This window comes from Melozone crissalis, unplaced genomic scaffold (genome assembly GCF_028551555.1).
Source record: "Melozone crissalis strain CALT ecotype California unplaced genomic scaffold, PUWL_Pcris_2 ptg000034l_1, whole genome shotgun sequence".
NCBI classification, from domain to species: Eukaryota; Metazoa; Chordata; class Aves; order Passeriformes; family Passerellidae; genus Melozone; species Melozone crissalis.
The window spans coordinates 5162354-5178879 of record NW_026535812.1 but is presented as its reverse complement, the minus strand read 5'-3'; the positions used below and the strand labels follow the sequence as shown (position 1 = coordinate 5178879).

General features: G+C 42.4%; 1 protein-coding gene across 1 annotated transcript in view; it reads right to left on the bottom strand.

Moving 5' to 3' along the window:
* The window catches only part of PAK2 (p21 (RAC1) activated kinase 2), a 39552-nt gene that overhangs the window by 18970 nt on the left and 4056 nt on the right, over positions 1-16526 (bottom strand). The gene's annotated exons all lie outside the window — the stretch shown is intronic.

Genomic DNA, 16526 nt, shown 5'->3' with positions numbered 1-16526 from the left:
AAACAGTAACAAATGTACCCTCAGTTCCTCTGTTCCCTCAAATGACAAGCTACCTCTTTGGGACAGGAGCCAACACATCTTTGTGTTGACTTCCTTCTCCTCTCACAACAGTTGGAGAGGGAAATGGGAATTTCATTGGGAAATGAATGGGTTCCTGGTGCCCACCAGCTTCCCCATCACATCTCAAGGCATGACTCACATGATGAGTGCCATTCACGAGAGCCACAGCAAGGCAGTGCCATCCTCTGTCAATTACTGTGCTCCAAACAGCACAACACCTGCATCCTGCCCGGCAGCACAGCTAAAACAACGTGGGCTGTCATTCCCTGCCATTTCACAGGCTGGCTGAATGCTGCCAAACCCCAACAGAGACACACAACTCAGGCCAGCAGCCTGGACTGGAGCAGCACTCTGGTTTATGTTGTGAAGCTCAAGGAGATTAACATTAATTATCCCCATAAATGACCATGAAAGAATGTAATTTCTGAAATATATCATCAGAGGCACAAGCAGCACAATGTTCTGGCACAGCAGCAGAAATTGGACATGTGCTGGTTGCTCCATGGCTTGGAGGGCAGGAGGAAGAGCACTCCAGGCTGTGCAGCACCCACCTGCACAGCCCTGCCTTGGAGCCTTCTCTGCTGATGAATTATAAACAGACCTGCCACCTGAAGGGATACAGCTGTGAATCAGGCACTGACTCCCAAGTATGGAGGGGCCTGACAGCTGGCCTGCAAGCAAAGCTGGGTTAATAGAAGAAATAACAATTGATGATTTTTAAGTGTACCCATAGCAAAGAAGACGACAAGGCTGTCAGCATGGAAACAGATTAGAAAAAATACATGAAAAATTTTGTAAGCTAGACTACATGCCTAAGCAGATGTGTACAGGTGCTTATTAAATTTCTGTAAAACTTTTGCCAATTATATTGATGCAAATTGCTTTGCACCAATGAATATAATAAGTTATTGTGATGTAGTTAATGACTTAAGATCATGCTTTGTTAAGAGTATATAAGCCAAAGAATGTGCAGAATAAAAAACTTTTTTCTTCTTAAACCCTGATCACGTGTGTATGTCACATCCAACCTAACAGTAACACCACCACTCTTCTAAATCCACTTACTGATTGCTATTTCAGTTGCAAGTTATCTACAACATTGTCTTTTTTCCACCATAATATGAGGTACAAAAATTAAGTATCCTGCAATCCAACAGCAGGCCTGAGCAGCCAACCCACAGGGATTTTCATTGCAAATGCTTTCCTTACAAGACACTGCAGCAAGGACATGCCACCCATTTGAGATGTATAAATCAACTAAGGTATTTGCTTTATTAACATATAATAGATCCACCAAATCAAACTGATATATTAACATATATGTATATATTCCTATACATGTATACGTATATATGTATTTCTATATATTAATATATATTCATATATGTATTTTTATATATTCATATATATATTAATACATATATTTTTATATATAGATATATATTCAAGTTGAGTTTGGAGTGATGGTAATACAGAGAACCATAATCTATGTCCCTCCTGTTAATCAAAACACAGAAAAGAGGTGGATATAGGGTTATTAGGTATCCAAATGGGGACAGGTAAAACAAAAAATGTCTTCTTTGCAACAAATGCAATTAGCCAAGTAAACCATAGCAGGTAAATAAGTGCATCACATAACTTGTATGCCCAAATGGTACACTGGGCAAAGAAAACAACATCATGAGTAGCCTTTTGTATTTTCCTAAAGCAAACCCTATTTTTTCCTCCATCTGAGCAGTGTTTCTGAGGTGTCTGATAAGAGCAAGAGCAGGATGTAAGGATAAACAACTCACCTGCATCTGAAACTGGACAAGAACAAACTTGGCACTCCAAACCCACAGCAATTCCCCACACACTCCCTTAGAGAGGCCAGTCACTAAATTAACAACACTGTCATGTGATATTCAGGCTACAAATTGAAAAAAAACCCAAAAGCAACACACCAAAAAAATCAACCAACTGCACTTCTGCTGTAATTTTAAAATCAAATTCTCACTCTAGTAAAAATCTTCATTTTCAGTGACAAGCAGCTCATCACATACTCAGTCTTGATCCAAAACAAATTATTCCTTAGAATCTTGTGTGCTCAAGAGAAATAACAGGTTGGAAGGAAGGATATGGAAATCCAAATCTATTACAGGAGGAAATCAGCGCTCCAAGGAACTGGTGTAGAGCATCTGAGCAGAACCCTGAGAGCTGCAGCTCTGATCAGCTGCTGACTGTCCAAGTGCTCACAGAGATCCTTGATCTTGCCCAAAGTACAGCCCAGGAGCTCAGGGAAAGCAGGAAAACAACCTGTGGGGCTGCTGGAGCAAACTGCAGTGACACAGAGAGCTCAGGCATCAGCTTCCCACCTCAAGGACTGCCTCCAGCACCAAAACCCTCCCAGCTCACTAAATCTGTGGTCTAGGAAAACCTCAGCTGCAAGGAACAATTTAAACTGTGATTTATTTAACAAGACATGGCAGAATTTCTGAGTGGCCATTTCAAAGATCATTAATAAAATAAAGTGTTGAATTCAAACCTAGTTTGCACAAAGGCCCATTTCAAAGCTTTCAATTCATCATTTAAATAAATGACAACAGATCCACTCAGGCCAAGAACATCATGAAGCACAGTTCTGATTCTTCAGTCCTCATGGGAAGTGAAAAATCAATCATTTTGTCCAGGTTCAAATCCAAAGAGCCCTCTTTCTTCTGCACTCAGCTGAAGAGGAGAGCAGTTCCCCTCTCCTTTATCCTTATCCTGCCTTTATAATGCAAGGAAAGTTTCCACAGTGTCAGGAAGTTTTTGGAAATGGCTACAGAGGTTTGGCATTATAGCCAATGACTGGAGCAGGGATTAAAAAAAGGAAAAAGAAAAATTAAAGGAAGAGTGTAAATACCCTCCAAAGCTCTGTTTCTGCTCTCTCCAAAAGAGGGGAAGGAGCCTGTTCAGAGCAGCAGCCAGACAGAATCACTCTGCACCATCACCCACTGCCTGCCCTGCTGATCTGCAGGGAATTGCAAAGACATGGGGAATTTTTTTCCAGTGGCTGCCAGGAATCTGTAACCCAGCAAAGGGGATGTCAGGCTCATATTTCTCTGACACAATTAGACAACACAAGTAATGGTTGGTTTTTTAGCTTTGCTAAAAAACTATTTACCCAGATAGTTAATCTGAATTTGAGCAGCCCTACAAAAATATGCTAAAGGTAATACAAGGAAGAGGGATTCACTTTCATCTTTGCCAGTGAAGGAAATGCCAGTAATAATAATGTATTCAAGCACATCAGCAGCTCCCCCACAACCACTACTCACACTACATTTAGTACAAGAACTAGAAAGCAATGGATTGAACCACAGAGACAAGCTGAGAAGCTGCAAATAACACTTAACTACAGCCTTCAGACAGGTTCAGTCCCACCACAGGACACAACTGCAGCCCAAAAAGACAGACAAAAAAAGCTAAGAGCTTTTCTCCCCACAGTTCTGCTGCTTAACCCACAAACACAGTCACAGGTGCCAGTGCTGGTGACCACAGGGCTCTGATTCTCAGTCCTCATCCCCAGTACAGGACACTCCTTCTTCCTTTTGACAAAAGTTCCTTGCCCTGCACTGGGGCAGTGAAAATGAAGTGCTCTCTCCATCCTACACAGCCAAAGAACAAATGAGCTCTTCTGCAGAGGCAGCAGAGAGAGTCCAGAAGGGTCTGGGTGTCCTAAATCCCTCACCACCAACACTTGGAGAAGTTGGAGAAGTTCCTCACAACTGCAACTCCTCTCTCCCATCAGATCATCGAGTCCAACAGTTAACTCAGCACCATTAACCTCCCCACCTTTGCCCAGAGAGGCTGAGGCAAGACAAGCACAGGGAGCTCCTTGTGTGGCTGAACCCACCTCTGGTCCCTCCCAGCTCCTGCAGGGACCTGCCCACCACGTTCACATGCTCCAAGTTTCATTTTTACAATCTACATCCTGCTGCTCGCTGTCTTTCCTCTTTTGGGGATGGAAAGGGCCCCAAAACCCAAGGTCATGGACAGGTCATAGGAGAGAGACAGCCACTCCTGTCCCTGGTGGGAAAACACCCAGAGAAATACAACCCTGCCAGTGAGTAAAAGCTGAAGTGAGGCTTGGGCAGCGCTCTCACAAAGCTGACAAACACACACTGCTGCAGCATGTCATGAATGCTTTGGCTTTGACTTGGCCTTTTTTGTTGTTTGTCCCCCCCAGTTCCCCTTGTGTGAGCATAAAGCTGGCTGCTTCCTGAAGGACTTCCTAAGCACAGCTCTGGTGCCAGCCCAGCTCCCTCGTGATGGGGATGGAGCCTGACACGCACTCCCATCCCAGCTGAAGCTCTGGGCTGCCCTTCAGCCCCCCTGACTCTGGAAAAAAACAAACATTTTTCTTCTCCAACTTGGCTTGCAGACAAGGAAAGGAAATAAAAGGAAAATTGAATAAAAGGATGAAAGGAAATAAAACAAAATAGAAATCAATCATTCTGCTATTAGTGCACACTCACATTTTCCCTGGAGCAGTTGTATTTGAGCAGATTGAGTTTTAAATCTGGATTACAGTGCACTCACATGAGCTTTACAAAGCCCTGAGCAGGGGTAGGAAGATGGCACCATGTGCCAAACCAAACAGCTGGTGGAGAAAGTTCTCACACCACAATGACCTGAATTTGTCTTCTTAAGATTTTCAAATTAATGAATTTGAGCAGTCTAGGCTGCACCTGTATTTCACTGCCTGGGATGCAAGGCACAACTACATCAGGCTACTGCTCGGAAAAAGAAACCAAAACAAAACAGATCCACATTAGAGCTGCGTGATAACATGCCCCTAAATGCCTGCTGCTGGCACACAGTACTGTGCTTTACACTGCCACTGATCTCTGAGCTGAATCAGTGAAATACATCAAATAAATCTGTCACAGGAGCGTCAGAGAGCTGCAAACTGAACTCAGCTCTTCACTGCAGGTAAATATTACTCAGCTCATTCACTATCAGCAGCACAACACAGGAGGAGCAGCACAAACATCACATTTAAGTCCATTTGGCAAAAAGTAAGAGTAACAAATTTGAGGCTAGTAAGGCATCATTAAGAAACAACCACTTTGCTTTTAATGTGCCACTACAGCTGCAGGACACTTTTGGGACAACACCTGAAACGCTTGGGCCACGCACACAGCTTGAAGGCAACACAGCAAAACTCTCTGTGGCCTGAGAGAAGGAACCGAAGAAAAGAGAACAGGCCAGAAATGAAGGAAGGGCTCCTGGTGGGTGCAGTCCCTGCAGAGGACACCAGCGTTCCACTGCAGATCTCCAGGCAGAGCCTTCACCACTGCCTTGGAGGCCTCACGGGGCCACTGGCCACACTTGTCACTGCATCAGGGACAGCCACAACCAGAGCAGAGGAAAAGAGCAAAGGAGGTGTCCAGGAAAGAAATCTCCATGTGAAAAGGAGCACAGAGCACAGAACAACACAAGAGCTAGTGTGTGATGCTCCAAGGGAAGACTGGCGTGACAAGGCAGATTTAAGGTAGTCATGTCCCACTCTTGCTTTATTTCATAAAAATCCTTGCTGAAAATGGCTAGAGACTCATTCTCATCCCCCCCAGGCCTCCAGTGGTTTTGGTAATTTGCCTAAACACCGCCTCCCCACACCACTGCCTCCTAATACCTGAAAATCACCACACTGGAAGAGAGGAGACTTGATGCTTCATTATTCTGGAAAAGATGTGCAGTTTTAAAGTGGAGATTGGAGGGCTGCTTACTTCATCAGATATTAGATTTTCTTAGATCAAAGAGATTTTGGTGTCCAAAAGCAAAATGAAAAATCTCCATGGGTATTCTTCTTTTCTCCCTGCCCCCCTCCTTTTTTTTCAAAGGCTCCTGTTGAGCAATAGATTTCCTGTGATTAGCTCACTTAGTGCTGATTATAGCTCACTTCCTCCCAGGGATTAGCAGAAAGCAGCTTTCTGACAAGTTTTTATTCAGATGGTGCTACCTAGCCACAGCTTCCTGCCCCATCACTAACAGCCTCTTAGTTCAGCAGCTCAGCAGCTTGAAATTATTTCACTGCTGCAAAAAAAATCCCAAAAGCAGCACATCTCAGACTGTCTTCTCCATGAAAAACAAAACAAGTCTTTTGGGATGTCTAGCTTTCCAACTTGAAGCATTTGGATCCACGAGATTTATTTAATCAGCTCCAAAAAGGAGTTTTTTGGAACAGAATGAGACTACCTTCAGAGACTGAAAATACTTATCTCATCATTTCAACTGAGAAAACCGTGCAACAAAAAAAACCCAGCAGAGGCAGACAAAGAATTGCTTTCTTGCAGACTTGGCAAACATAATCCTAGATCTTCTGCCTGCCAAGAGAGGACTCATGCAAAAGCACGGAGAAGAGTAACTGTGAGAGTGGCCAGGAAGAGGCAGAGGGATCATCTGTTCCACCTACCGTTATTGGAAACAGCCGCGGATGCTCAGAGCCAGCCCTCTGGAAAAGCAGGTACCCACTTCCATGGGATGTGCTGGAACCTCTCCTTCCAGCTTTAGGGGGTCTCAGAAAAGAGGATTTGGTCAATGCCAAACCACACACCCATGAAAACTGAGTTATTTTTATTTAGTTTTCTTTATAGGGAGCACAGAGGAACCTACGCTGACCTAAAATACTCTGACCAAGCTCAGATTTACAACCACAAACAGGCAAGACACTCACTCTTCAAATGATGCAGTTAAGAGAACAGCAAAAAAAAAACACCCCAGAAATAAAAAATATCTGAGCCAAACCAACTTGTCATTAAGATTTACAAAGGGACACAGTAACCAAACCAACACCATGAAGTTTATAAACAGGTCAGGTCCCTCCTTGCCTCAGCAAGACACACACTCTTCAAATGATGCAGTTAAGAGAACTGCATCATTGAGAACTGCATTCTGGGCAGAAAAAAGGCCCAGAAATAAAAAATATCTGAGCCAAACCAATTTATCTTTAAGATTTACAAAGGAACACAGTAACCAAACTAACTACCATGAAGTTTATAAACAGGTCGGGTCCCTCCTTGCCTCGGCAAGACACTCACTCTTCAAACGATGCAATTGAGAGAACAGCTGAAAAAAACCCCAGAAATAAAAAATATGTGAGCCAAACCAATCTGTCATTAAGATTTACAAAGGGACACGGTAACTAAACCAACTACCAATGGTATAATCTGATTATAAACTATATGAAGTTCATAATCAGATCAGGTCCCTCCTTGCCTCTTCCCTTTACTGCTACAGAGGAAACACATAATATTCCCACTCCTAACAAGGGTGTAGGAGAACCTCAGCCTGACCTGGCAAAATCCAACTGGATGACACACAGAACATACCCAGCTAAATTCTTTCCAATTTGTCTTTTTCTAACCCATTAATTTCCTTAAGATTTTTGCTGAGTCACACAAACAGAAGGAAAACATAGCACAAACAACTGTTAATTGCCAAGTGATAAAGAGATTTAGGGGAAAAAAAGAAGATAAAAATCATAGTTGAGCGGAAGGAATAAAAAAAGCAGAGGGGAAATTATCTTTAAAACAGAAGAAGGAATAGCCAAAACTGTAATAAATGTGCTTATCGTGAACTGAGTTACACAAGACAAATGTGTATTGAGGGTTATTTGAAAGGGTTCCTAAGCTTTCCTAAAGGAAAATATTCTTCAAACCCACTGCCAAAGTCCATTACAACTTGAAGCAATTATTGACTCCATAAAGCAGATGTGCAAAGTCTTGCACCAAAAATGAGTGACCAGACTGCAAAAATGTCATTTTTGAAATCAAAAAGGGATCTCAGTCTTTTGAGGAGGATCATGGCTGAAAAAAATAAACAGGGAAAATCTGAGTTGGCCCAGATGTGCAAGAGTCCTGGTAAAAACCAGTAAGTTATTAGCTATTAGTAATAGCAAGTTAATGATGTTTGGGTCACTGAAAACTGGGGCCACCTGTGAGCAGTGATTCATCTTCACCTTGTCCCCTGAACCCTGCAGAGCACCCAACGCCCACCCGAGTCATCACTTCTGCTCCATGAAACAAATGTGGCTCCGCTGAACTGTGGTGGCATTTCACCACCAGCAAACCAGGAACCTCTTCTCTGCTTTATTCCCACTGAAAGACCTCAAACACCACAGGTGACAGCACCAGATGGGCTTCAGAAGTGATTTCCCTGATGAATTTGGCAGGAAAACTCACTTTGGAAGGCAGCTGATGAGAGCAGCACACAGAAACAAGGCAGAGGGATGCGCTGATGGACACAAACACCAATCTCACCTTTCTCTGAGGCAGCCCTTGCAGGAATACAGAGATCTGAGGAGCATGGTGGAGGAGGAATGAAACCAGAGGGATCCAAGGGATCCATTCCCAGCCTGTGCCCCAGGGCTGGGGAGGTGCCTCCTACCCACCAAATTCAGGCCACGCTCTGTTTTATCCAGCCCGCAGCCAGAGTTTTCCTTCAAGGAACCATTGTGCAAAGATGCATCATGATAACACGTGCTCCAAGGTGTTTGAACCAGCCTGTTCAGCAATGAACAAGGAAATTATCTTTCTTCTGCCTGCTGAAAATCCTGAGTCAACTAAAGGCAGACGAGGCAGCCGGCGGCGCATGCAAATCCGCGGGTCGAGTAGGGGTGTTTGTGCTTACTCATATTTCACCACCTAGCAGACACTTCTCAGTCTTTATTTTTATAGCTGAGGTTTTCTAAAGATCAAAGGAGAATAGGAAAAAGGGCAAGTATGGAAAGTTTACATGAAAATTAAAAAAAAAAAAAAAAAAAGGTTTGCATCTCATTGTTGAGATTCTCTCTTAATTAAAGCTGACATTTACAGGCAGGGAGGGACCACACATTCCAGAGCAAAAGTTATTTGACTAAAGGCTGCCCTACGTGAGGCACCTGTACAACTTGGTGCATTTTTTGTGTTAATAAGAGCATTCCCAGCTCTTTAACCTGGAGATTCACCATGCAACAGAGCTCTAAAAACCTCAGACTGCTGGCAAAGTGCTGAAGGGTCACCAGTAATGCCAACACAGAATGAAAGTGCTTTTTAAGCTTTTCTTTTAACCTCCAGAAATATTATTGGGCAATGGTTACACAAGGCCATGGCTTTCTCATCCAGATTAGAGGTAAGTGGAAAAAGAAGAGGTAACATGAAGTGGAAAAAGCAGAGGTAACATGAAGTGTTTATGAGGGTGACAGAACCAGAAAGAATCCAAGGTTAAGGGAAGGTACTCCCTCATCACACTGGAAGAGCTGTCAAACGTCAGCTAAGGGAAAAGGAGTAACAAGGGAGAAGACAAAGGGGAAAATGAAACATCTCCCTCAGAAGAGCTCTCTTTTTCATAGGCACTCAGAATAGAGCTCTTTGTTTCTCTCTAGTGGCTGCCCAAGGCTGCTCCAACCACAGTAACCAGAGGATACTGGGAACTTCAGCTTGGCACAGCAGTCCTGAGGCCAAACCTTGATTCTTCTAACAGGAGAGCCAACCTGCCACAAAATGCCACAGGGGGAAATCCCAAGGGACACCAGTACAGCTGCTGACCAGAAAGCCACAGCCCCTGGGAAAGGTTCCCCAGTTTGCTGAAACCCCTGCACGACACAAGCTCAAGGTGCTTCCTTTCTCAAACCCACACTGGACACAAATCCAGCAGAGAGAGAGCAAAGGCTTCAAGAGATCAAATGCTGAAAATACCAAAAGCACTTGAGCATGGCAAAAACAAACCCACTCCAGAGATGGCTCTGGTGGACACAGCTCATTTCCAGTGTATTCAGCAGCACCACACAGAAATTAGAGACCGTTTCTCCTGGGACAGCTTTATTCCATTTGTGTCACAACAGACCACACTGGCTTCTTCACACATGGAAACTTCTACAGGACTTGGGTTGCCTGCAGCACCCCACTTCTGCACCAGGAATTTCACTGCTGATATCTGGGAAAGCTGTTTGTGGAAGGGACCATAAAGCTCAGCTCACTCCACCCCCACCATGGGCAGGGACACCCTCCACAGTCTCAGGCTGCTCCAAGCCCTGTCCAGCCTGGCCTTGGGCACTGCCAGGGATCCAGAGGCAGCCACAGCTGCTCTGGGCACCCTTGGAAGAAGGAAGAACTTCTTCCCAATATTATCCCATCCAAATCTCTCTTCTTTTATCCTAAAACCACTCCTCACTGTACTGTGTAAAAAAAGCCCCTCCCTCCTTTTTGTAATCCCCCTTTAGACACTGGAAGGTCTTTCCTGGAGCCTCTCCCTTCTCCCCTGCTCTCCCAGCCCAGGGCAGAGAAGCTCCAGCCCTTGGAGCATCTCCACAGTCTCCTCTGCACTTACTTGAACAGGTCCACATCTCTTCTGTTGAGGACTCTGGAGCTGGATACAATATTCCCAGTGGGATCTTCTCATTAAATGAGAATGCAACACAGGAAGGATCATCCCAATATCTCCCTGCCAACAGCAGCTCAGGATGAAATCAGATCTTACTAAAATACTCTCAGAGCTTGGTGGTGAAACCTCACTCACATTTCTGCATGAGTGTTTCAGAACTGCCACATCTTCCTTACACTGTTGAGGTTTGAAGTTTTACAGATTTTACACAAGGACACAACCCCTCATTTTGTTTTTTCCTGGCATCTTTAGGTCTATTAGGAGAGGTGGAATACCTAGATGAGGTATACAACCAATTCTGCAGCCCAGGCAACCCCTTCCCCATTATTGCAAGACAAAATAAACAGTAAAAAAGTGCAAAGCACAACAGCCACAAATTCAAATTATCCTGAATGCTCAGATACAATTCTGAACATTAGACCTGGATTTCTCAACAGAAAAACTAAATACTGCAATCATGTTTTCCTTAAAAAAGGGGGAAATGAGCAAGGCAGAGGTGTTCTGGAAATTGCTCACTGCAGTTCACACCCCAGTACTCCTGTTGTGACACTACCAGACTTTTCCTTGTGTGCTCTTACAGATTTTCTACTTTAAAATTACTTGCACACATGTAAGCAACACATTCACTTATACCTTAATGCAGTAAATTCCCTGAAATTTGGGGTAATGTCCTTGCATGCCTTTCAGGGAACAGAGTACTCATTTGGACACTGGAAATAACAATTTCCACTGAAAATGCTCGGCCAGAATGAGTTTTAAACTAACTTTCTGATTTTTCTTTTTTAAGTCATTCCTTGTACAACTACATCTCTCACTCTTCTTGCCAATAAACAGGTTTTAATCTGAAGTGCCAAAGAAAACAAATCCAAACCAACTAGAACTGTACACAGGTTACACATCAAAATACATTAAACAGCCAGAAAACTCCTGAAATTCTATCATAATTCAAAATATATAAATAATTCTTATGCTGATGTAGAAATTGATTTTTGCCAAGCCTACAGGACAAGTACAGGAGCCTGTAAGTATGAAAAAATGAAAAGCCCCAACATTTGTGTTAAAATGACTACCCTATACTTACAATCTGCAAATTAAACATATGATAAAAATGCCCTAAACACAGATATTTAAATAAATGCACAATGCTTTAAACATCAATTGTGAGTGGTCAAATGAATTGAATATTCAAAGTGATTTAATATATCCCACCAATATTAGTACACTTTGAGCGAGCTACTCTCCATGGCTGTTCATACAGGATGCAGCAGCACCACAGCCACAAAAACTGATTTTACAGCTCAGTAATTAAGTACTTTTTAAAAAATAAAAATACAAAATGAAGAACACAGTTACCAATTGAATAGACAGAAGGCCTGTGAAAACTACAACCAGCACCCTGGGAATCTGAAGAGCTTCCAAAGGAAGCTGTCAAGTTAAAATAATATTGAAACAGTTGACAAAACATAATATTGCACTTACAAAGCTGCAAAAGACTTGAAAAAAATCTACTGATATTGTTGTACAAATCCTGAGTTTAACATATAAGCATAGGTAACTGTGCCTGTTCATTAAACAATGAATGGCATTCCTATAGGCAGAATTAAAAGATTTCAGTGAAATATGACAGAGCAGGAGTAAAGCTCCAGAAAATGCATTTTCATGAGGCTCAGGCATTTACACACCAAAAGAATGCAGCTCTCAGACCTTGCTCTACCTTATTATCTTGCCCCAATAAGAGCTGTGCAATTCTAAAGCAGATGAAGATGTTTGTGAGAGTGAGACTGAATTCATATAAAACAGATCTCCAAGAGCAAAGTCTGACAGACACAGAACACAAACTCAGTGAGGTGACAACACTGAGGTGTCTGTCCATGATGTCCTCACACACAGACACCACCCCAATTACAAATTAGAGCTGTTTATTTTAAGAGAAGTAAGATAGACAGCACTAATCTGAGGGGTCTAATTCCACTGCAAGGGATGCATGATGATAATTATGGAAAAACATCAGACACACACACTGAGCCCTCATCACAGGAGGGTGAGGGAGGCAGCACCAATAATCCATTCCTGCAGCCAGAGGAATACAAACAGCAGCCCAAGCAAATCCTGGGCCACATCCCAGCTCCAAAAAGCCATGTAACAGAGTCCTCCCACTAAGCTGGTACCATCCCAATGACACTGCAGCCACCACATGGGGCAGTTCACATCACCCAGCACAACAATCTGATGTCTTCCAATAATTCACAACACCAGTAGCTGCTACCAGCAAGGATGAACACAGAAACGAGGGCATAAAACATTTTTGCTGCAACAAATGAGCATGGAAGGCTTACACTTTCTATGTTTATGAAAATCCAAATGCTTATATTTTTTAATTAAAAATTATTGTCTTAATAAATTTTATTGTAACTAGGGAAGAAGGTCATACCTTTAGAAGTGGTCAGCTTTCCAAGAGTTTGTCATCTAAAGGAAAATTTTCTCGGGTCCTTTCAATTGTTAAGAAAACAGGAAGCAAATTTCAGTAAGCCATTTCAATAGAGTAAAACAAGAGATAAAGATCTCTATTAAACTTGGCAGCAAAGATAAAACCCACAGAGTATCAGTCTGAGCAGCCCCTTGCCACCAGTCTGTCCCACTGGGGAATGGCCCATCATCCACTGCCAACCAGCTGAGGCTGCCCCATCCCTCTGGAAATGTCCCAGGCCAGGTTGGACAGGCCTGGGAGCAACCTGGGACACTGGGAAGTGTCCCTGCACCTGGCAGGGGGTGGGACTGGATGGGCTGTAAGGTCCCTTCCTACCCAAACCATCCTGGAATTCCACAGCCAGGTGTGTGAGGGCAGAGGCAGTGAGTAAGAAACCAAAACAAAGCACTGATGGCATCCTCATCTCATTTAGGGAATAAAAACACGGCCAAGAGAAAGGGAAATAAAGACCCCAAGTGCTGAGGATTATTGACAAAACCTTTCAGGGCTGGGCAGCAAAAGCTGCTCCAGTAGTGCAGGATACACGGTCACTTGTGTGTGGAATGAAAGTCACATCTACTTCAAATCTTGACCAAGATCCTGGAAACAAAGAATTCTCCAGTTCAGATGTGTTTAAATTTAGAAAGCTGCACCTCACTCTGGTCCATGGGCTTTGGAAGTGCTGAGGAAGTGAAGTGCATCCACCATCAGTCCCTCGGCCAAGCACGAGCAGGCACGAAGTGCTGCCAGAGATTTACAGCCAAAGATCTTCAATCCCAGAGCAAGAGAGATCTCCAAGGAGCCCTGCCCAAAGTGTTACAAGATAAAACTCAGGGCCAACCACGTGTCTGACAAGTACCTCTTAGCAGCAATGAGGGAATGAAAAAAAAAAAGTCATTTAAATCCTGATGGTGTTAGTAAAAATTTTGTTTTGCAGGAGTAACAGTCATCACTACCACAAATTAAACCAAATTAAAAATAGTTTCATCTCAGTATTTTCACTTATCCTTCATTCTTTCAGCTTATTCCCTAACCCTTCATTTAATTCTTTTAAGACACTAAAGCTTTATTATATGAGATGTTCCAAGTTGCAGTCAGATTGATGTGGATGTATAGGTTGACCAGAAATCTTAACTTCATAACTTTCCACAGCAAAATTCCATCCATAAGACTGAGTACATGTCCTTGTGCTGCAAAAAGACTTTCCAGCATGCACAAAACAAGCCAAGGAGAATGAGAATTATGCCTCTCAGAAGTAAAATATTTTACAATAGAATAATTATTAATGAACAAGGAAATAAAAGGCATCACAACCACACATTAAAACACAGAGCCCTGCTTGCAAAGAAACCACCCAAACCAGCTCTACTGAACTATCCTGAATTTTTTATTTTTCATTTCCAGCAGCTACCTGGGGAAATAATCTACATCTAAAAATCTCAACACCAATTCCCTCTAAAAATATATCTATAAAAATATAAAATCCCTGTAAATAGGCCCAAAAGGGCTGAAAAGAAAAAGCAATGAGCCCTCAGCTAACACATACTTTGGTTACTGCAAAATAGTTACATCCCAAAAATCAGGAGGAGATGTTTGCCTGAACTTCCAGGCTGCATCAGTCAAAGCTCTCTTCACCACAAAGAATTAATTCCTAAGCTTGGGCACTGGTATCAAAGAGCCTTAGCACGTTGGCATCAGATGAAAATTAACTGTTCTTGCTGCTAAAGAGCTTTGAAAATCCCCAACCTCACTCTCCTCTTTGCTTTTTCCACTGAAGGGGTAAAAGCAGAAAATATTTCACACTTGGTGATAATGCCCCAGCTCTGACAAATCAAAGATTTCACATAATTTATTTTTATTGTAGTGACAGCTAGCACTTCACCCATTGGAAATAAAAGGCTGTTTCAAAGCCAAAAATCACTTAACAACATTAGGAACCTATTTGCTATGCCACAGAAAACGACAGTGGTGTTTTGAGAAATCCTGCTCATTTTTGTCTGTTTGATCTGAAGCAGCATTCCCAAAAGCTCAGCAAACACCTGAAAAAGGCAGGAGGAGCAGAAATCCAGACACACTCCAAAGCTGATACAGAGCATTAGTGTCAGATCACTCAGCAACATTCCCAAACCCAGTTAAAATCAGGGATTCCTTTTCCAGCTGTCAATTCCCTATGGATCCCCACAGAGGGACTTTGGCATGGCTGGAATAACTGGTTTGGGGCCAGGGGAGGGCAAAACCCAAACTGTGGCTGCTGCCACCTGCCCAGGTGGCCCCAAGTAACAAATTCATGGTCAGGTATTTTTGTCTCCATTAATGCCAGCAGGTGGATTTAATGTCCTGGTAAAATCCCAAGCATTCAGCTTATTTAACACAAGTAGAAAATACCAATTTACCTTTTAAGTAATGGTTTTGAATTTTAAAAGTTGCTCACTGTCAAACATTAAGATATTTTTATTTTATTATTTTGGTTATTTTATTTGGGTTTATTTTATTATTTTGGTTATTTTTCAGGGTAAAACAGATAACTCACAAGCTGAAGCCCCTGCCAATGAGCTATTTCCACAAGAATCTGCCCAGCCAGGTCCTGCCTGGAGCCCAAATCCCCAGATCCCTTTAAACAGCTTTTTGCTGCAGACAGGCTTAGGGGAAAGATACTGACATCCTTCCAGGTTCTCACTTTACTGGAGACCTTTTCAAAAGGAAATGGGTTAAATATTCAAAGGTGACTTTAAAAATCCTCCTCGAGAAGCAGCTTTTTCTTGCTTTTGTCCAGAGATACCTCTGCTAGCTAAAGCAGTTCTAAAATTACTGTAAATGAAAAACTAATGCAGCATAGAGTAGAAAACATCCCATTTCTAAAATAAACCCTACACTATCAGATAACTCTAATTTTACTCATTAAAGAAGCTGTGGGAAAGCTGACAGTGGGTACACACTGAGTCAAACATCCAGCACCTAAAACAGGAAGCAGAAAACTTTAGGGGGGGAAAAAAAAAAAGTAGAAGTTGAACTGAAAAAAGTTTTCAGTGTATTTCCATTCCTTACTACACCTGCCAGCTGCCCTCACATGATGTTAAATCCCTCTCACAACACTGAGCACCACTTAAATCACACTCACCACTGCCCCAGTATGTTGGCTCTTTCCGTGTTAAATCTAACTGCAGAGTTAAAAATAATTAAACCTGTCTTATCAAAATAACTCCTTTCAAGATATAAAACAATTTTTGTTAATTAGCTGAGAGAACAGCCCCGAACTAAGGTGCAAATATCTCTCAGATTTGGGCTACACCAACACCAGTGCTGGGCTCAGATCTTTTGGGGAACAATGATCTATCAATTATACAAAGCCCCCAGTATTTCCATGAGTATTAAAAATATTCTATATCCCTAGTAAAATGTATTCATTCAAACAATTTTAAGCACCAATACATCATTAGAGGCTGAACTGAAGATTTTGAAAAGCATTTTCAAATTCACAAATAGAAATTAGATATATCCATCTGAGAATTTCAAAATCTACTTGTTTTGCCTGAAGGTAAAGAGCTGCCTGACCAATTTTGGGAGGATTTCAATGTATTGGAACCTTTACAGAGCACAAGGAATTCCTATGAAT